This window comes from Pseudorca crassidens, chromosome 11, assembly GCF_039906515.1.
Source record: "Pseudorca crassidens isolate mPseCra1 chromosome 11, mPseCra1.hap1, whole genome shotgun sequence".
Lineage (NCBI taxonomy): Eukaryota > Metazoa > Chordata > Mammalia > Artiodactyla > Delphinidae > Pseudorca > Pseudorca crassidens.
Window position 1 is genome coordinate 96,165,691 of NC_090306.1, and position 22,403 is coordinate 96,188,093.

General features: G+C 52.4%; 1 long non-coding RNA gene across 1 annotated transcript in view; it reads left to right on the plus strand.

The window, feature by feature from the left end:
- LOC137202458 (uncharacterized) overlaps positions 1-22,403 on the plus strand; it is a 52,063-nt gene that overhangs the window by 18,369 nt on the left and 11,291 nt on the right. The window contains exons 2-3 of the long non-coding RNA XR_010932626.1: positions 18,864-19,067; positions 20,222-20,411. This is a non-coding gene — a long non-coding RNA (uncharacterized lncRNA). The remainder of the gene's footprint in view (positions 1-18,863; positions 19,068-20,221; positions 20,412-22,403) is intronic.

A 22,403-nucleotide genomic window follows, 5' to 3' on the forward strand; every position in this document is an offset into this window, starting at 1 on the left:
TCTATGAAAAGCACTTAGAACACTTGGAATACAATACACATTCCTTTAACAAACATTTATGGAACACCTGCTAGGGGCCCTCAGGCTACATCAGTGAACAATAACAAAAACACAAACTCCAGTTGAGGGAAACAAACAAAACCCAAAATAAGTTAATCGTATATGATGTAATAAGGGGGGAGGTCAAGCAGGGAAAGCAGTGTCAGGAGTGGAGGGAAGGGTGGCTCACAGCTTTAATCAGGGTGATTAAGGTAGGCCTCACTGAGTAAAGACCTGAGATTTTTGGGGTAGTTGGGCATAGGGGTGTCTGGAAAGAACATTTCAGACGGAGGGAGCAGTCAGGACACAGGCCCTAAGGTGGGAGTGTGTCTGGGGTGTTGGAGGGACAAGAGCAGTGAGTGAGGGGGCCTGAGAACCGCCTGAGGGGCTGGGCAGGAGCCGGGAGACCAGTGAGGAAGCAGCTGAGGTAATTCAGAGGATAGGTGGTGGCAGCCATGGCCAGGGTGGCACCAGTGTGGCTGTGAGTGGTAGGCAGATTCCTGGCTGTGTTTGTTTCTCCTTTGTAAAAATTACTATTTTGGGGGCTTCCCTGGTGGTGCAGTGGTTAAGAATCCGCCCGCCAATGCAGCAGACACGGGTTCGAGCCGTGGTCCGGGAAGATCCCACATGCTGCGGAGCAACTAAGCCCATGCGCCACAACTACTGAGCCCACGTGCTGCAACTACTGAAGCCCGCGCGCCTAGAGCCCATGCTCCGCAAGAAGAGAAGCCACTGCAATGAGAACCCCGCGCACCGCAACGAAGAGTGGCCCCCGCTCGCTGCAACTAGAGAAAGCCTGTGCGCAGCAACGAAGACCCAACGCAGCCAAAAATGAATACATAAATAAAATAAGTTTATAAAAAAAATTTTTTTAATTACTATTTTTAACAGCTTTATTGAGGTATAGTTGACATACAATAAACTGCACATATTTAAAATGTACACTTTGATGAGTTTTGACACATCTGCATACACGTGTGAAACATCACCACAGTCAAGAAAATAACATATCCGTCACCTCCTAAACTTTCCTCCTGTCCCTTGGTCATCCCTCCCGCCACCCCCACCCCATCCCCAAGCAGCCATGATCTGCTTCATTCGCTGTAGATTTATTCACGTTTTCTAGAGTTATATCTAAATGGAATCACACAGTGTGCACTCTTTTTTTGGGGGCTTGGCTTCTTTCACTCAGCATAATTGTTTTGAGTTTATCCATGTCATTGTGTGTATCAACAGTTTATCCTTTTTATTACTGAAGAATATGCCATTGTATGGATAGACCACAATTTGTTTATCTGTTCACCTGTTGATGGACACTTGGGTTGTTTCCAAATTTTGTCTACTACGAATAAAGCTGCTGTGAACTTTCATGTGAGGTCGGTGTGTACATATGATTTCATTTCTAGAAGGTAAATACCTAGGAGTGGAATGTCTGGGTTGTATGCAAGGTGTATATTTAACTTTTTAAGAAACTATCAGGGCTTCCCTGGTGGCGCAGCGGTTGAGAATCCGCCTGCCAATGCAGGGGACATGGTTTCGAGCCCTGGTCTGGGAAGATCCCACATGCCGCGGAGCAACTAAGCCCGTGAGCCACAACTACTGAGCCTGCGCGTCTGGAACCTGTGCTCTGCAACAAGAGAGGCTGCGATAATGAGAGGCCAGCGTGCCGCGATGAAGAGTGGCCCCCACTTGCCGCAACTGGAGAAAGCCCTCGCACAGAAACGAAGACCCAACGCAGCCAAAAATAAATAAATAAAGAATTATTTAAAAAAAAGAAACTATCAAACCATTTTCCAAGGTAGTTGTACCATTTTACATTCCCACCAGCAGTGTATGAGAGTTCGACTTCCTCCACAGACTTGGTATGGTCAGCCTTTTTAATTTTAGGCCATCTAATAAATGTATAGTGATTTTAATTTGCGTTTCCCTAATGACGAATCATCCTGAACATCTTTTCATGTACTCATTTGCCATCTGTATATCTTGTTTGGTGACGTGTCTCTTCAAATCTTTTGCCCATTTTTAAAATGAGGTTGTTTATTTACTTATTATTGTGTTTTGAGCGTTCTTCATTATTCTGATCGGAGTTTTTTGTTAGGCGTCCAACTTGCAAATATTTTTCTCCCAGTTTTTGGCTTGTCTTTTCATTATTTTAATGGTGCCTTCAGAAGAGCAAAATTTTTAAATTTTGAAGAAGTCCAATTTATAAATTTTTTCTTTGACGGGTTGTGCATTTAATGTTGTATCTAGGAAATCTTTGCCTGGCCAGGGTCCCCAGGATTTTCTCCTATATTTTCTTCTAGAAGTTTTATAGTGATCTGTTTGGAGGTGATGAGATGTTGTTTTTTATGTTTTTTGTTTTTTGCATATTGTGTGAGATAAGTGTCAAGATTTTTGTTTTTTTTGTTTTGCCTTTTGTTTTTTGGGGGTTTTTTGCAAGTGGCTATTCAATTGTTTGAGTACCATTTGTGGAAAAGACTCTCCTTTCCTTGATGACGTGTCTTTTGCACTTTTGTTGAAAATCAGTTGACCATATGTGTGGGCCTATTATTGAGCTCTCTGTTTTTTTCCATTCATCTATATGTCTTTCTTTATGCTAAGGCCACACTCTTGATTATTGTAGCCTTATAATAAGTCCTAAGATCAGGCAGTATAATTCCTCTGATTTTGTTCTTTTTCAAATTGTTTCCACTGTTCTAGATCCTTTGCATTTCTATATAAATTTTAGAATCAGCTTGTTAATTTCTCCAAAATAGCTTGCTGGGATTTTTATTAGGATTCAATTAATCTGATAGAGCAATTTTGGGGGGGAACTGATATCTTAACAATATTGAGTCTTTTAATCCACGAACATGTTATATCTCTCTATTTATGTCTTCTTTAATTTCTTTTTCTTTTAAAATAAATTTATTTATTTATTTTTATTTTTGGCTGCATTGGGTCATCGTTGCTGCATGCAGGCTTTCTCTAGCTGCGGTGAGCGGGGGCTGCTCTTCGATGCGGTGCGCGGGCTTCTCACTGCAGTGGCTTCTCATTGCAGTGACTTCTCTTGTTGTGGAGAACGGGCTCTAGGCGCGGGGTCTTCAGTAGCTGTGGCATGCGGGCTCAGTAGTTGTGGCTCGTGGGCTCTAGAGTGCAGGCTCAGTAGCTGTGGCTCATGGGCTTTGTTGCTTCGCAGCATGTGGGATCTTCCTGGTCCAGGGATCGAACCCGTGTCCCCTGCACTGGCAGGCGGATTCTCAACCACTGCGCCACCAGGGAAGTCCTTCTTTAATTTCTGTCAACAGTGTCTTACAGGTTTCACCTTTTGTCCAGTTTATCCCTAAGTATTTTTATGCTATATTAAGTGATAAGGTTAAAAAATTTTTTAGTTTGAAATAATTTTAGACTTACAGAGAGTTGTAAAGACAGTACAAAGAGTCCTTGTATACCCTTCATCCAGCTTCCTCTAATGCTCTTTTTTGTTCCAGGATCCAAGCCAGGATCCTACATTGCATCTAGTTGTCATGCCTCCTTAGTCTCCTCCCATCTGTGACAGTCCCTCAGGAGTCTTTCCTTGTGTTTCATGACCTCAACATTTTTGAAAAGTGCTGGCCAGGCATTTTGTAGAATGTCCCTCAATTTGGGTTTTTCTGATATTTTCTCATTATTAATCTGAGGGTATGAATTTTGGGGAAAACCACTGCATAGGGGATGTCTCCTTCTCATCACCTCATATTAAGGGGAACATGACATGGATAGGCCTTATTAATGGTGATGTCAACTTTGACCATTTGGTTAAGGTTGTGGTTGCCAGGTTCCTCCACTGTAAAGATACTATTTTTCCTATTCGTACTCTATCTGTTAGAAGTGAGTCACTAAGTCCAGCTCACAGACAAGGAGAGGGAAATTGAGCTCCTCTTCCAGCACCACAGGGTTTATTCTAGGCTTTCCCCATTGCTTATTTGTAATTTCTTTCTCTAACAGTGAGAAATACGGCTCTCATTATCTGTAGCATACTTACCCATTTGTTCAAACTTAGTGTACATATAAAATTGCCTCAGAATTGCCAACCCAGGCCTTGTGAAAAACTAATTTACCAACGTATAATATTTGTATACAGTTCCTTTTGTTTCTTGCTTTACAGTATCTAGGGAAAATACCATTGTACAACGTTACTTAGGTCAGGTCTTTTCTTCTCTAGCCTCTTAAGTCTTATTATATCATGCATTTTTTTAATGGAGTACTCATTTTCTTTCTAAAAACTTTTAAAATTATTTATTTAGCCTGTGCTGGGTATTAGTTGTGGCATGTGGGATATTCGTTGCGGCATTTGGGCTTCTTAGTTGTGGCATGCGGACTCTTAGTTGCGGCACGCATGCGGGATCTAGTTCCCTGACCAGGGATCGAACCCAGGCCCCCTGCATTGGGAGTGTGGAGTCTTACCCATTGGACCATGAGGGAAGTCCCATGCATTTGTAATATGAATTTATCCCTAAGTATTTCACATTTTATGGTTTTATTTTAAATGATATGTAAAAAATTTTAACTTCTGCTTTCCCAGTATATAAAAATATAATTGTTCTTTTGTATATTGATGTTGTATTTTGCAACCTTGTTAAACTCACTCATTTTTTTATAGTAGTTTTTTTTTGTAGATTATTTAGGATTTTCTATATAGATGATTATGTTGCTTGTGAATAAAGGTAGTAATCCTTCTTCCTTTCCACTCTGTATGGCTTTTATTTCATTTTCTTGCTTTATTGCACTGGCTAGCACTTCTAGTACAACGTAGAATAGAAGTGAGATTGGGCATTCTGGATATATTTTGAAGATAAAGCTAAGGTGATTTCCTAAAGGATTGATATTTAGTGATTATTATGAACACTGGCTTTCTTCTGCTGGAGGAATAGTCAGTGCCCACAGAAGGAGCCTGAGGCCCCAGCAGGAGTAGTAGGGATGGTTTGTGGGGGGCAGGAATGGTCAGGGCGTTGTCAGGAGGTTCCTGCTTAACAGAGGTGAGAGGTGGGTGAACAGGAGACTTTCCTATGCATCTTACTTCTTCCACTTTGGGCTTAAATGTGAAGGGACTAAGAGGATTCCATGTGATTTTTTTTTTTTTGAGGGAAGACGGGCTGAAGTTCATTGTGGGATTAGCTCCCAAATAGGTCGTTTAGTACTCCTCTGTCCCATAATCCCAGATTCCTAATTTGAGTGTCCATCCCAAAGCAGTTAAGTAGGCAGGATTCCTGGATTTGGAGTATGGAAACTTGGGTTGGAATCCTGGCTCTGTAAATGCCAGCTGTGGTCCAAGGGGAGTCCCAGCCTAAGTTGCCCCATCTATGGGACCATGTTATGAGGCTCAGGGTGGCTGTGAGCACCACAACCATCACCACCACCAACAGTAATAAAAATGGTCACAGCTATTGAAACTTACTGCTTTGCGCCAGGCTGTTTCCTAAGTACCTTATTTGGATTAATTCATCTTCCCAAGTACGCTGCGAGATGGGTATTTTTCTTATCCCCAAGTTGCTAACAAAAAAGCTGTGGTAAAGTGGTGGAGGAGGGTGTCTGATTCCCAAGCCCCGCTGGGAGCTGCCTGTCGTGCCGGTGCTGCCTCCTCAGCTCAAGCATCACCTCCTCCTGGAACTCTCCCTTGACTGTCCTCCTTACTACCTGCCGTGCACCAGCAGTCTCAGGCCCACTTCCCTGGGCTCCCACACACTCATCACCTGTGCTTCCCCAAATTAGGGACTATGTCTGGCTTATCCTCACATCTCAGCACCCACTAAGACATCAGAGAATGAATCTTTTGCCCTGAATGCACTACTCAGGCAGCAGCACAGGTTGCCATCTTGTAGACCCAATTGTGGCTCTGGTCACAGCCTTGGGGGGTCACTAAGAAGAAGGCCTCCACCAATGAGGCCGTGACTCCAGACGAAGCCCCTGGCCTGAAGGCATCTTGGAGTCTGCTCCTCCTCCCTTTGCGCCAGCCAACTCCAGGATGCTCCAGGAAGTACTGTGCATGACACCCGCCCCCACTCGCCACCTCCCAGAGAAGGGACCATTGTGTCCGAAGGGTTAACGAGGGATGGGAGGAAGGGGCCCTTTAGCCATGATGCCCTCTGACCTTTCATAAATCAGAGGGGCTAGGGGACGAGGGGGCTGCTTGGCAGGACTTGGTGGGGTGGGGGCTTAGAAGCAGCTGCGCGCGACGTTGACATTGTTCCCACCATTCTAAGTGCAACAAATCCCTCTATTGTGTTCCTGGTTTATCTGGTTCCTCTTGTTTATTAGCAGGGCTCCTTTGGCAGTGGTTCCAGCCCTGGGCGGGTGGAAAGAGTGCTGGCACGCACCGTGGGGGGAGGGGGCCGGGAGGGGGCCCTCGTCAATGCCCGCATTGTTCCCGCGCTTTTTGTTTCTACTGTAATGACATGTTGGAAGAGAGAGAGGAGGGAAAAAAAGACGTGAGTTGGGGAGGGAAGAGGAGGGCAGAAGAGAAAGAGGGAGCAAGGGCCCTGGTGTGGATTGATGTCTGGGCTTGGGCGGATGTGCCGGCAGCTGGGCGGCCGGTGGATGGAGCCAGGCCGGGGTGCCTGGGGGGCGGTGGCGCAAGGGGCCATGCAGCCCCCCATGCCAGCCTCTGCCGCCTGGCACCAGGTCCCCCCACCATCCTCCAATCCTCTTGGGGCAGCTGTGGAGCCATGTGAGTGGGAGAGGTGCCAGGGTCTGGGGTCCACATCCTGATGTGCCCCTGCCTCGCTGTGCCACCCAAGGCAGGCCACTGAGCCTCTCTGGGTCTTGGTGTCCAAGGTCTACAAAATGAGGATGATGGGGGAGAAAGACTGCTCTGGCATTTTGAAAATGGTGGCATGTCCTCCCAGTCCTGGGTGTGTACTTCTGAGCCTGTGGCGGAGTGGGGACTCACACTGGGGCAGAGAGCCTGGCACTGCCCGAGAATGACAGTGCCTGATGCCAGCTTGGCAAGGTGGGCCTCATCTCCCATCTACGCCTGGTCCAGACATTGTAGAGGGCTGGTGAGAGGAGCCTGAGCAGGGGAGGGTGGAGCTCTGGTTCCACCTGGTTGGGCTGGGTCTCTCCCTCCTCAGATGGTAGGACTCTGGGCCTTCCAGGTGTGGCCACCTGGGCTGTATCTAGGGGGCTGCTGGGTTGGGAGGAAGAGTTCAGAGCCTCTGAATGAGGCATGAAGCCTCCTTGACATCTCGGGGCTGGAGGGGCCTCCACTTCCAGGCCTCTCCGTAGCACCAGCCAACAAGTCGCCCACCTCTGCTGGCACACCCCCAGTGACACGGAGCTCAGGCCTCTGCACTGGCTCGCTCTGTCCTTGCCCAGCCCAGAATTTTGGGAAGTTCTTTCTGAAACGTGTCTCCCTATAGCTTCTGCCTTTTGGTTCCAGTTCTATTCATTGGAACCACAGGGAACAAGTTAAGCCTCCCTGAGAATCAGTTTCCTTGCCTGTAAAATGAGAAGGATCGTCCCTGCCCTCCTGCCACGTGGCAAAGGCTGTCATGTGGCTCTTGTGGAAAGTTCTCCAGATTTTCCTAGGCTTCATCTAGGGTTTCCTGTCCTTGGGAAAGGAAGGTGGGGCCGTTGCTTCTGTGAATAAAGGCAGAGTTTTCTGAGAGGACTAGCTCGGGGTGAGGCCCCAGGCTTCGGTCAGGATCCGGGCTAGGCTGCAGTCAGTCAGGATTAGCACTCGGTTCGGGGCCAGGGTCAGGGCTCAGGCTGCAGCTGGGGTGAGTTCATTCTGGGAGAGGGTAAGGGCTCCGTCTGGGGTCAAGGTCAGGATTCAAGCTTGACCCAGGATAAGTGTTCATTCTGGGGTCAAGACCAGGATCATTATGGCTTGGAACAGGGCTCAGTTTATAGATAATGTCTGAGCTAGTTTATCCTGGAGCTAGAGTAACGGCTCAGTCTGGGGTCAGGGCTCAGGCTGTGAACAGGGGAAGTGTTCGTTTTTGGTGTCAGGATGAGGATCCAATCTGTGGCCAAGAAGGCTTTACTAGCATCCATTTGGGGTTTAGAGTCAGGCCTCTGGTTGTGGTCAGGGTCAGGGTCAGGCCTCAGGCGCAGGCTGGGGTCGAGGCTCAGACTATCACCCTGGTTCGATGGACGATCTCTAACTGGAGTCAAGGTTCCGTCTGTGGCTGTGGGTCAGGACTCAGTCGGAGGCTGTGTTTCTTACTATTAGGTGACATTGTTTGGGGCTGAACTCTTGAATATGCATTTTTTTTTTTTTTTTTTTTTTTGCATCTCGCTTTCTAATGGCTCAGCTCACCAAGGTTTTTCATGGCAGACGCCAATCTCCAGAAACCGTCGCCAGAGCTGGCAGCACCAGGGTGCGCCAGGAGAGCACAGCACAGGGGTTGCCAGTGAGGCAACATCTCTCCATGCAGCCCACGGGAGAAGACCAGAGTGCGATTGATACCTGTGAGCAGGGGAGGCTGGGGGTCAGATACGGATCAGGGTCAAGATGGCCTGGGCAGGTGAATCCTCCCCAGGCTCTCCAGAGGTGTGAGAACCAAGCCACTGCCCTCAGGATTTCCAACAGATTCTTGGGGGTGGTTGGGGGTTGGGAAACATGGCTGACGTGGAGAAGAGTGGCCAGGGTGGGACGGGGTGGAAGAGGGTGGAACAGGAGAGAAAGAGCAATTTCAGGGGCATCTGGCCCTTCTTTCTGTGCAGACGTGCCTTGCATGGTGAATCGTGAATGTGTGTGTAGACATGTGTGCAGGTATGTGGGCTGGGAGTGTGTTGATGGGGAAATACTTGTGCCTGTGGGCTTGTGTGTGTGGATGTGCCTATGTCTGGGAGTGTGATGGTAACAGAATGCACATGTTTGGGGGGGCACGTGTATGGCTGTGGGTGGTGTCATCATGGGGGTAGGGTGACACTGTCCTCCACCCTCTACATTCCCTCCATCCCCAAGCTGCTGGTGCCCCTTCTTCAGCCCTCAGCCTCTGCATCCCCAGAGGGTCCTGGCCATCCCACATGACTGGCATCTGAGCCCTTGACAACCCATCAGCTGAGAGCCCGTGACCCACTGTCTGGTAGCAGGAAGCACTCCAGGAGCAGCCCTCTCTGGAACAGTCCATGACCTTGCCAAGAACATCCTCAGGAGGCGGTGGGGGAGTGAGACTCTCAGGTTATGGGCCCTGGTTATGACCCTGTGGACCACACACCTCCCAGATCACCCAAGCACAATCTAAATTCACAGGAACCTGTCAAGGGAAATAGACCAGCCCAAGGCAAACAGAGGGAGTCCTATGGGAGGACAAGGGTGGGCACAGAGTGGGGGCACCAGCTGAGGCCAGGCCACTGTCAGGGAGGAAGGTGGCATCCCTTCATCACGTGGGTGGGGCAGCTCACCGCAGCCGGGATCTTCAGTGCCTTTTGAGAAGGTCAGGTGGGGTCTGAAGGTCTGCTGCTTATCCCCCCCTCCATTGCCACTGTTTTCTTGGTTCTTTTTTGCCATCACCGTCCAGTAGCCGAATAGGTGGAAGATGGCCCCTGGACGTTTCTATGCCCTCGTCCTCTTGTGTTCTCCGTATCCTTTTTCTTAGCCCCCTTACCCCCCAGATCTCTGGGGTTTCTTTCTCATCCAAAAGTCAGCTGCACATTCACTTACCTTAGGGTCATTATAGGGTGTCATTGTCTGAAGGGACTTGAGTGCCACACCCACAAGGGCGGGGCCCCGAGTAAGAGGGCTGCTCTGTGTATGTCACTCCTGCCCCTTCACTCAACCACTCACTGAGGCCTGTCGTGTACCAGGCCCCCGGCCAAGCATCCAGGGCACAGAGGAGGATCCTCGGGGAGCCCACTGCCACCTTGGGGGACAACAGCCAGCAAGGGAGGGCTGGGCTGGGGGACTGCCCAGCTGGGGAAAGGCATCCTTGAACCTTATTCAGGTGTGCAGATAAGGAGGAAAGTCCAGGCAGGGTGTGTGTGTTGTCCGGGAGTGGCCCAGAGCTTGCTGATAAAGAGGGAGCTTGGCCTCGGGGCTGCTTTGCCGATCTCCTCCTCATGGTTCGTGGGGAGGAACTCCAGAAGAAATAGTATAGTTCAAGGGTTAGACCCAGGTGATGCTTTCTAGCCTTGTAACGTTGAAGAAGCTAATGAACCTTTTTTTCTTTTCTTTTTTTAAAAGATTTATTTATTACTTATTTTATTTATGTTTGGCTGTGTCGGGTCTTAGCTGTGGCACGTGGGATCTTTCGTTGCAGCGTGCGGGCTTCTCTCTAGTTGTGGCGTTCGGGTTTTCTCTCTCAAGTTGTGGCGCGCGGGCTCTGTAGTTTGCGGCACGTGGGCTCTAGCTGAGAGAGCGCGGGCTTAGTTGCCCTGCAACATGTGAGATCTTAGTTCCCTGACTAGGGATCGAACGCTTGTCCCCTGCATTGTAAGGCAGATTCTTTACCACTGGACCACTGGAGAAGTCCCGCTAATGAACCTCTCTGAGCCTCAGTTTCATTATCTATAAAAGGGCATAATGGCATCTGTCTCCTGTGAGAGGTGTGAAAATGACAGTCTCACCTCTTCCATCCTTTAAATGGGGCCACAGACTTCACTACTCTAATGGTCCAGGCAGCTGTCTCTGACTTTTTTTTTTTTCCACGCCGCACCGCACGGCATGCAGGATCTTAGTTCCCAGAGCAGGGATGGAACATGTGCCCCCTGCAGTGGAAGTGCAGAGACTTAACCACTGGACCGCCAGGGAAGTCCCTGTCTCTGACTTTTTTGATTGTGTGTCCTTCTCAGTAAAAATGTGGGGGGCACAATGTCCCAAATGTGTACAAATATTCCTCACTATCAGAATCTGTCTGGCTCCTGAGTTTGAATGGCAAGAATCCAATGCCAAGTTTGATTACTGAGGCCATTATTGAAATACGTTTGGTTCCTGAGTTTGGGGTATGAAAGAGATCACAGAATCTATTAGAACAGAATCTATTCAGTTCCTAAGTCAGATCTCAAGGTGTACCTGTTTGTTTATTTATTTACAAATTATATACGTGTACTCTATATTAAACATATGCAAAGTAGAAGTTTCCAAAAAATGAGCCAAAAATTTTTTTAAATTAATTTATTTATTTTTGGCTGCATTGGGTCTTCGTTGCTGCATGCAGGCCGTCTCTAGTTGCGGTGAGCGGGGGCTACTCTTGGTTGTAGTGTGCGGGCTTCTCACTGCGGTGGCTTCTCTTGTTGCGGAGCACGGGCTGCAGGCATGCGGGCTCAGTAGTTGCGGCTCGTGGGCTCTAGAGCGCAGGCTCAGTAGTTGTGGCACACGGGCTTAGTTGCTCCGCTGCATGTGGGATCTTCCCGGACCAGGGCTCGAACCTGTGTCTCCTTCATTGGCAGGTGGATTCTTAACCACTGTGCCACCAGGGAAGCCCAAGAGAGTCAAAATTTAAACGGAAAGAAATGCTAATATTTTCTTTCTGCACCCCACTGGGTCATTTTGCGTTTCCCCTGGGGTGCCTTACCCCTCTTGGAAGATTTCTAGGCTGAAATGAGAGGTTTTGAGGGGTAAGGACGCATCCAGAGTGGTTATCCCAGAGGGTCTGAGGAAACCTAGTCATAGAAGCCGTTGGTTACCAACACACTTCACTGTGCCTCTGTGCCACCCTCACCCTGTGCTGGGCCTGAGGTGTCAAGGAGGAGACACAACATCTGCCTGAAGGGAGCTGGTGATGTCTCTTCATCTTTTTCTATTGCTCTTAACAGGTTACACCGGAAGAAAACTGTTTCTCTTTTTTAAAACTTTATTTATTTTTTAATTGAAGTATAGTTGATTTACAATGTTGTGTTAGTTTCAGATGTACAGCAAAGTGATTCCGTTTTATATATATATATATATATATATATATACACACACACACACACGCACACACACACATAAATTCTTTTTCAGATTCTTTTCGCATATAGGTTATTACAAAATATTGAGTACAGTTCCCTGTGCTATACAGCAGGTTCTTGTTGTTTATTTTACATATAGTAGTGTGTATATGTTAACCCCAAACTCCTAATTTATCCCTCCCTCCCACCTTTCCCTTTTGGTAACCATAAATTTGTTTTCTGTGTCTGTGAGTCTGTTTCTGTTTTGTAAATAAGTTCATTTGTATCATTTGTTTTAGATTCCACATGTAAGTGATATCATACGATATTTGTCTTTCTCTGTCTGACTTACTTCACTTAGTATGATAATCTCTAGGTCCATCCATTGTCTCTCTCTCTATATATATATATACATATACATATATATATATATATATATATATATATATACACACACACACACCACATCTTCTTTATCCATTCATCTGTTGATGGGCATTTAGGTTGCTTCCATGTCTTGGCTATTGTAAATAGTGCAGCAATGAACACTGGGGTGCATGTATCTTTTCGAATTATGGTTTTCTCTGGATATATGCCCAAGAGTGGGATTGCAAGATCATATGGTAACTCTATTTTTAGTTTTTTCAGGAACCTCCATACTGTTTTCCACAGTGGCTGCGCCAATTTACATTCCCACCAACAGCCTAGGAGGGTTCCCTTTAAGAAAATGGTTTCTTAAACTCTAAAAAGAACTTCCTTGAAAAACTGTCTGTGCCTGGTGCCTTTTTTTTCCCAGTGGTAAACTACACATGACATAAAATTTACCATGTTAACGATTTTTAACTGTACAATTCAATGCCATTAAGTACAATGTCGCACAACCGTCACATCATCCACCTCCAGTACTTTTTCACCTTCCAAACAGAAACTCCACCCATTAGACAATAACTTCCCATTCTCCCCCCACCCCACAGCCCTTGATAACTACTGTTCTATTTTCTATCTCTATGAGTTTAACTACTCTACGTATCTTATATGAGTGGAAGCTAACACTATTTTTCCTTTTGCGTCTGACTTCTTTCACTTAGCATCACGTCTTCAAGGTTCACCACGTCGTAGCATGTGTCAGAATTTCCTTCCTTTTTAAGACTGAATGATGCTCCGTTGTATGTATAGGCCACATTTTGTTTATCCATTCGTCTGCCAGTGGACACTTGCGTTGTTTTCATCTTTTGGCTATTGTCAATAATGATGCTATGAACACAGGGGTACAAAGACCTGTTCGAATCCCTGCTTTCAGTTCCCGGTGCCTTTTACAGAGAGGATTCTTTGACAAGTTTTCCCGTGGTTCTGGGTCCAGTGATCCCAGTTTTGTAAATTACAGCATGCCGTGAGGCTGGTCACAGTTGTATGTGGGAGCACAAGACGTTATGAGGGCGCAGGAAGGCAGACGAAGGGACAAGTGGGGGGTATGGGCACTTGGTGGCTGACTCAGGATTCCCCAGGCCGACGGTGTGGGGAGGGCGGAGCTCGGAGGGTGGATGGAAGGTGGTGCCTCTACGCAGGGCACGTGAATCGACCTGGCTGCAGAGTGGGGAGAGCGGGGCAGGGACCAGGCCATGGAGGGTGTCGTCGACCCTTTGAAGAACCCGGGTTTCTCCTGGATGGAAGAGAAAGCTAGGAAGATTCTTGGATAAGCTTGGGAGGGGGACCTAGGTAAGACTGTTCCACCCCAAGGTCAGGCTCAACTGCATGTGCCTCCCTGAACCAGGGGAGGCCGGGTGGAGGGGAGGCCTCTGCCCCACAGTAGGTTTCTCCCTTCTTGGTGTCTGCCGGCCTCTTGCCCACCCACGGGGCCTGGTCTCCTTTCTGGTCTCTCCAACCGCCTTGAGAAGACATTCTCCGGCTGCTTGATCTCTTCACGCATTTGACATTTCAGTCTTGCCTCAGTCCCCTTCCCCAACAAGCATCCTGGATGTGATTCTGTCTCTGCAGACACTTGTGCACGCACACTCACTGTGCACTTGCACACAACAGCACCACGCGCACACGTGTGTGCGCACACTCACGACACCCCTCACTCCTACATGCCCACGTGCACACACACACACACTCACACATAAACACACTCTCTCATATGCGTGCACACATGACCGCAACACTCACACACACACAGTCTCCCCTCTCCCACTTCCTCCCATCTCTCTTGTTTCCAGACTTCTGGGGGGGTGAGGGGGCAGAACCAACATTTACTGAGAAACCACGGGGTGTCAGTCACTGGGTTTGGCTCTTCCCATGTCTCCTCACGACGGTCTTCCTGGGTTGTTACCATCCCCGCGTCGTACAGGTGCACGAACACCTGGGGAGCTGACGGTCCCCCAGGAGCTGCCGGATCCGAACTCTGCAGACCCCCGCGGCACTTTTCACGGCCAGCTCAGGGCTTTTCCCTGTCATAGACTCACCTCGTCAAGTTGACCCCAGGGTCAGAGCCATGTACTCTCCTCTTGTGTCTCCTACGTGGGCTGGAACTCTGAAGATGCTCAATAAATTCTCTTAGGACTTCTCTGGTGATGCAGTGGTTAAGAATCAGCCTTGCCACGGCAGGGGACGCGGGTTCGAGCCGTGGTCCGGGAAGATCCCACATGCCGCAGAGCAACTAAGGCCGTGCGCCACAACTACTGAAGCCTGCGCGCTAGAGCCCTCGAGCCACAACTACTGAAGCCTGCGCGCCTAGAGCCCGTGCTCCGCAACAAGAGAAGCCACTGCAGCGAGAAGCCCACGCACTGCAACGAAGAGTAGCCCCCACTCGCCGCAACTAGAGAAAGCCCACATGAAGCAACGAAGACCCAACGTGGCCAAAAACAAACAAACAAACAAACAAATTCTCTTAAATCGATGATTCTGAATTCTGATGTCAAGGGGTGGTCTCAGGAGCCTCAGCTGTGTCCTTGTGCTGTCCCCACTGCCTGGAATGTCCCCCCATCCCACTCTCAGACTCCCTTTCAGGGCCCGGCCCTGGGGCCATCGTCGGGAGACGCCCGTCCCTATCCTTGTCCTCCACGTTTGCGTCGTTCGGTTTGGGCCTCACCTCCCCATGGGACTCTTTCATGCTAGTGGTTTGTTTATTCATCTGTCTCCCCCATGGGACAAGGAGCTCCCTGGGGACAGAGCTGTCTCGGATTCACCTTTGGGAGCCCGGATGCTCCTGTGGACCACACAGAGCAGGCTCCTCGGGAACGTGCCTCAAGTGGGAGAACAAGGCAGGATCCCGAACCTTCTCTGAACATGCATGTGGTTCAGGTCCAGACGAAGGGGGCTTCTCCTGCCTGCTCTTGGGACGACTTTGGTGGAGGCCTCCCTACAGGTGCCACTGCCTGAATCCCCCATCGCCCCAGGCATGCTGCCTTCAGATGCACCAGGTTGGGGAGGAGGTGGGCGTGGTGGGTGCCCTTGGCCATCCTCCTGGGCGCTGAAGCCCCGAGTGGTCAGCTTACGAGCAGAGCCACCCAGTTTCTTCCTCTCTCCTTCATGCCTAGGGCAGCCGGCTTGGTTCACCTTGGGGACCTGGGTCCCTTTCCCTTCCAGCATGGACAAGGCAGTGGGTACAGATGCAAGAGTCCAAGGGACTTGGGATCAGCCCTTTCTCTGCCACCAGCCACCTCTCTGGGCCTCAGTTTCCCTCTCTACCACTGGAGGGGGTTTCCCTGACCCTCGGGCCCTCCCCAGCTGTGCCCTTCTTCGACTGTGAGATTCTGAGAGCAGAGGCGGGAAGGAGCGATGGCCCCTCTCTCCCCACCACCTCTCCCTGTCCCTCAGGGTCACCCCAAAAACGCCCCCTCCCCCGGCTCCCTGGAACTTCCCTGCAGCTGCAGGCCTGGTGAGACAATTGGGTGTTTTAGAGAAATACATTTTTGGGCTAATTTGCCATGCATAAGTGTTTCTCTTACCCTTTAAAGGCGGAGAACAAAGAGGCCTTTCTGCACCCGGGCAGGCTGCTGGGGAGGGGACCGCAGCTGTACCGGGCCGAGACCCTCCTCCCTCCCTCATCACTGCGAGCGCCCCGCCATGCCGCCCACCGCCCCCCAGGAGAGACAGCCTGGACTTTCCCAGCCTCCCCCAGCCCCCTGCCCCCACTGCCTCTGAGGCCCCTCTGGCCCTGCCCCTCCCCCGCCCCCACCCTCCCACCAGCTGCCCCAGGCGAGAGGGAAAGTGTGCTAGGGTGGGAGGATAGATGGGGAGGGGGCACGCGGGGAGAGAGCAGCTTTCCACGTGGCTTGCTGGCATGGTGATGGCCTGGCGGGGTGTGTGTCAGAGTTCCTGCGGCTTATGCCCTATGGTTACAGGGTGCATGATGGTGTCCGTCATCGGGTGACTCGCCAGTGTGTAGGGGGACACGGCATCACTGCCTTTGTTCAGTCGTTCATTCGTTGGTTCATTCATTCAGCTAATCACTCTTGAGTCCCCACCACGGGCAGGTCTCGGGTGCGCCTGTCCCAGAGGGATAGAGAGGCCCCGACGATTACACTGAAGCGCACTAACTTCACATGCTGCCTGGAGGAGGTGACACCTGTGGGAGGGGGCTTCGTGATCGCAGGTGCAGAGGCATGAAAATAGGTGTGTCGTCCTGCGTGGGGATGGGGCCCTCGTGCACTAGGGGGTCAGGAGCGGCCTCCTGTGCTGGTGGTGATGGTCCTAGAGCCGCGGGATTCTGCAGCACGCCCTCCCTGACCAGAGGTCACCATCTGCACCTTTGCTCAGGCTGTTCCTCCACCTGGAACCCCTTCCTCTCACTCCCCTCTGTTCTGAGCCCACACCTCTCCTCCTGGTCCCTGACCCTCCGCCATCAGGGCTGGCCCCTCAGCTGTCCCGGTCTGTCTCCCTGGCACACCCAGAGACAGCCTGAGAGCTGCCCTTTCCCTGTCTGCACCCTCCCCCATCTTCAGAAGCTCACGGAGGGCACGGCCTCGGGTGTCTTCCCAGCACCCAGCACAGGGGCTGTGCTCAGGAATGGAGCAAGGAGGGCTGGGCGGCCCACTTCTGTACTTCTATCAGCAGCGCTGTTTCCTGAGCACTTACTGCACGCCAGACACCAGATGCAGGCACACCTGTCAATTCACTCAGCTGTGACAGCTACATAAGGTAGGCGCTGTGACCTGCCACGGCTCTACAGATGGGGAAACTGAGATACGGAGAGGTTAGGATTATGCTAAAGATCATCCTACTCCCAAGACAGGAGGCATCAGAGTCTGGGCTGTAGACCCTTACATCAGCATCGCCCAAGGGCCACCGCTCCCTGGAGCCTTCTGGGATGGACTGGCCCACACTGCGTTCTCCTTCCCACGTCCTGTGGTTTGCTCTGTTCGCTTCATCCCTGGGCCCTGACTCTGCCCCGTGTGCCTGTGAGAGACTGTGAGACGCTGCGTTGAGCTGCAGGGTGTCGCCCCACGAGAGCCGTGAGGGGCTTGGTGACTTAGACAAAGAGGCAGGGCCAGGGGGGGAGGCTTGGCTGCCTTAGGGGCAGGGATAGCCTTTGGTCCTTGGATTTCAGAACCAACAAGGGATTCAGAGTCCCTTCTAACAATCCCATCTGGTCCTCTCTTGCTCAACGTGCCCAATGGCACCACTCTGTGCTCCAAACGCCGGCGCAGGTTGACCGCTCTGTCGCTTCAGGACTCTGAGTGTGTGTGCGCACGCGCGCTCTCGGGAGGTGAGGAGAGGGCAGAGAGTGAGAGGGACACTGGCTCCACAGCCACCTGAGTGCTCTGTGCGGGCTGGGGAGGAAGGGGCTGGCATGTACCCCACCCCGCCAACACAGGCACTCCCGGATGCACGCACCCTATGAAGGTCGGAGCAAAACAGGCAGAGAGCGGGATGTGGCTGTGGACCCCCGGGGGCTCCAGGGGAAGCCCGGCTGTGAGGGGCATGCAGCTCCGGGCCTGTCTGAACAGGGGCGCTGAAACTAGCCACAGGCCTCGCAAGTCCTGGCAGCTCCATCACGGCCCGCTGACTGGCGCTCCTGGATGCTGACTGCATGCCTGGCCTGTGGGCAGGGCCCGGGGTGGGTGCGCAAGGCCCCTGCCCTTTCAGAGAAACCCCTGGTCCGCAGGAAAAGAGCACCCAGGAGGATGGAGTCCAGGGGCCTGAGCCCGAGCCGTGTGTCGGCTGCAGGGTGTTTGCGGGGAGAGGCGAAGGCAGCAGAGGAAGGGGTGTCACCCACTGGAGAACTAGGGAAGGAAACTAGAAGGTGAGAGGCTGATGGGGGGCAGGAGGGGGATATACTCACAGACCCTTAGAACGTGAGAGGTGGGTCCTTGGAGATTACCTCGTTCAAGTCTAGTTCATACGGGGGGAAACTGAGGCCCAGGGAGAAGAGGGACTTGCCCGAGACAGCGACAGACCCAATTCAACAAGCAGTTCCTAAGCCTGTGGGGCACCAGGCTGAGAGCTCAGCCTTAAATAAGGGCCTGTCATGCCTCAGTTGGCCGTGGTTCAGTGGAACACTGGACACACAGACAGATAAGCACTGCCCAGAGCCATGAGCGTGACCATCAAAGAATGTACAAGGCAGAGGGGTGAGGGGGTGATGGAAGACTATGATCTGGGCAAGACCTCTTGGCAGAGGTAACATCTGAGTTGGGCTTTGAAGGATGAAGAGGAGTTCAAAAGGCTGAACAGGGAATGAAGGGATTCATTTCTAGGTAACCTGGGTGGTTTAAGTTGATTCTTGCTTTTGCCACCCCTGAGGGCAGCAACCAGTCTGTCCTCCGTTAACACCCCACTCCGCTAGAGACCACAAGCAGGCTGGGGGTGGCAGGAGGGTATTGGTGTGTTTCTGTCCTGAGGCAGGGGAATGGATTCAGCGTTTCCCAGAGCCCCAGGCTCTGACAGAGTAAGGAGGACTTCAAGAAGCAGAGATGAGGGAAGGGCATTCCAAAAGAAGGGAACAACATAAGCAAATGCCTCTTCAGCGAGGATCATCTGTTTCTCTGTAGCTGGAGCACAGGGGCAGGAAGGGAGCCGTCCAAGATACAACATGAAAGATCGGCTGATGCTGGCACTGGATGCCCTGTGGCAGGAAGGAGATCCCACGAGATTTAGCACAAGAGCAACTCCCCCAAGAGCCCAAGACTGGGCTGAGAGGACCCAGAAGCCTCCAGGGAAGCCAGGAGGTGGGACTCCTGGACGGTGGTGTGCTGGTAAGTGCTTAACAACCAGCTCGGTCAGGGAGGGGGTGGCCATAGAGGGATGAATTGCCAGTGTTCACACTGTAAAAACTCCCACCGGGGCCGACTTCAAGCTTCCAAGGTGACATCAACAGGCTTGGAAAATTCCAGAAGATTTAGCAATTGGCTCTCACGAGCTGGTAGGGGCTGACGCCAGCACACTACTGCACCCTGAGTTTTAAGCTGCAGTTCCAGTGCTCAGCCCTCCTTCTCTCCTGGTTCACTCCCAAGGTGACCATAAGGAGCCCAAGGATGGAGAAGTACAGAAAGGGACCACGCCGTGGTTTGTCCAAGCTCAGGGGCTCCGCCACAGTCTGACACCCCAGGCCCTGTGGGTCTGAGCCTTAGCTCAGCTGCTCACATGCTGGGTGACTCAGGCCAACCCCTCCCTCCTCTGTGCTGACTCACTTTTGCAGGATCACTCCTGGGATGAGAAGATGGCGCAGTGGGGAAGAGGGGATGGGGCAGGATTGGGCTGTGAAGGCCATGGGAGCAGGGGCAACGGTTCCCTGGGGATAGGGGACAGGCCCACCCCCAACCCCTCTACCCCCAGCTCATTTTCCTGACAAATCCATCAGATCACCAGTAGGGGTTGGCACAGGTGAGGTCCTGTGAAGTTAGGGGCTTGGGAAGGGGGGTGGGGAGCAGGGTAGGAGGCCCTGGGCGAGAGGTATGAAGGTGGGCTTACAGAACAACACCTCAAACCCTGACAATGGAAGGGTGGGCTCCTGGGCCTTGATACATGTTGGTGCCTCTGCCTGATGCCGCCCCGTCCCTTTCTGTCACTTGGAAAACCACTCACCCATCAGGCCTCAGCTCCGGAACACCTCTACCAAGAAGCAGAGCTTAAGAGCACGAGTCTGGGCATCATCAGACCTGTGAGGCCCTGGACCATCTGCTTAGTTTTCTCAACCTCACCTGTAAAATGGGGACAACGAGGCTAGTAGCTTGTAGGATGGTTGCAAGGGTTACATGAGATGCACCTGGCACAGGGGCCCCACTTCTGACAACCGTGATATTATTATTCCTTGTTACTCCCCCTTCCCCCATGCCCTCTGCATCCCCACGTTGCCTCGTGGATACCCCTTCGATCAGGTTGCAATTATGGACATGTCTGTCTCTTCCAGGGGACACCGAACCCCTGAAGGTGGGGACTGGGTCTGATTTGCCTCCGGGACTAATCCTGGCCAGGTCCCCGGCCTTGGCCGTGACATCGACCCATGCAGTGTCCCGGCCAAGTGGCTGCTCCTCCCGGAGCCTCCGTTTCCTCACCTGTGACCTGGATGATCTCTGAGGTTGCGTCCAGCCCCAAATGCTGTTAGTCTATGTCCCAAACCCAAGTCACCACCCTGCCCCCACACCAGCCCCCACCCCGCTTCCCCGCCCCATCAATGGCTCCACTGTTCTCCAGCGACCCCGGCGTGAAACTTCAGAGTCATTTTCGACTCATCCGCCCCCTTCATCCCCCCGCAGCTAATCAGCAGCCACGACAGCTTTTCCTTCAAAACGCTGCTCACATCCGTTGTCCCTCCCTGGTAGTCGAGTCCCCTCCGTCTGAAGTCTGGATGATTTCGTCCGCTTTCTAACGGGCCAGTGTCCCCTCACCTTCCATCACACCCAGCAGAGCTCTGGAAATGCCACAAGTGCGCTCCTCCTAGGAACGCACCCCTGTGAGCCGGCATGGGATGAGCTGCCCTGACTGTCAGCGAGGGCCCGGGGGAGGCTGGGGTCTCGGTCTTGGGGGTAGAGGGAGCCCCGGGTGGAGTCTGGGGGTGCACATAGTAAACGCCGACCCTTCCCCGTCATGTCCCGAGTGGGTCACCTCCCGAGACAGCCCTCCTGGTGCGCACACGCATGTCCACGCACACGTTGGTTCAGTCACACCTGTTGACTCTGCTCTTCGTTACGCGTAGTGCTGAGCGTGTGCAGGGGCTCCAGGATGGTTAAGACGTGGGCTTCGCAGAGGAGGGGCCGTTCAGCTGGGTCTTGGAGGACGGGGCGTAGTTCGGCTGAGCAACAATGCTTCCGGTGGGGCAGGCAGCCTGTCCATGGCGTGCGTAGAGGGGCTGGAAGGCACTTGGCATGGCCAGTGCTGAGAGGGACCGGGTGGGCCAGGGACGGGCTCCCCGCTGCTCAGGGGTGAGCAACGGCAGGGACCCCTTATCGCCATCTGGAATTCATGTCCCCTGAGCGGAGCTGACTCCCCCAGCCACGGAGGCAACTCCTCTGTAAAAAAAATCAAAGTGACAGTGTGTGGGCCTGACACTGGACAGTTTACACAATGCTGTCCTTCCCTAGGCCCTTGTCTCTCTCTCCCGTGAGGGGGCTGGGCAGGGCTTGTTGCGTGCGTTTTACAGATGAGGGAGCTGAGGCCCACAGAGGGGTAGGGGCTTGCCCAGGGTGACCAGCTGGTCTTGGGCAGAGTCAGGCCTGGAAGCTCCCTGGTCCTGGATCCCAGAGTCTAGAGGTCACTGGGAAGGGAGGGGGCTCAAGCCTGGTGCCCCAGGTCCTCCTGGGGAGGGGCAGCCTCTGTGGGACTAGATGGGCCGATAGGTCCAGCTGCTGGGAGCCCCGGACCGAGGATCGTGCCCACTGGGTCTCGCCAGGGCAAACCATGCTGGTCTGGCTCAGCCTCTGCCATGGAGCCCCCTTCTGGGGTGCGCTGGGGGCAGGGGTCTGGCCCGAGGAAGCGGGAGGGACTGGGTGGCGGATTTGTGTTTCCACTTGATTTCCTCAGTTGTTTTCCAAGAGCGGTGGCAGGATCCCCAGGGGCGGGGTGGAGGCGGGGAGGCCACCGGAAGGCACCACGGCCCTGCTGCCCGCCCCCAACGTGACTCCCCTGACTGACGACAGTACCGCGTGGAAGCGCCTCGAGGCTTCCGTCCTGGCGAGGGTGTGACGTGGGCCAGGGCACTGGGCCCGCGCTTGGTGACTTCCCGCGTGACCCGCAGCATCTCCAGTGCTCTTTCCACTGGGCCCAAACCTTAGACTGTGAGTGCCTGCGACAGCCACCTGACCCCGCTTGCAGCAGAACCCCATAGCCGGGCACCCAGGACCCCAGTTCTCCCAGTTCCCCTCCGACCTCTCCAGCTGCCCCTCTCAGCTCCATGGCCAGTACCCCTCCTCCAGCTGCCTTGCCACAGGCCATCGGTCCCCGACTGCCCCAGCCGGGCCACCCTGGGCTCACGTCCCCACTGGTTGTCTTCCCTGCCTTCCGGGGCTGCCCTCGCTCCGGTCCCTGGCCTCAGGCCTGGCCTCTCCCCTTTCACTCCCCGCTGCGTCCTGGGCCTATTTGCACCTTCTCAGACT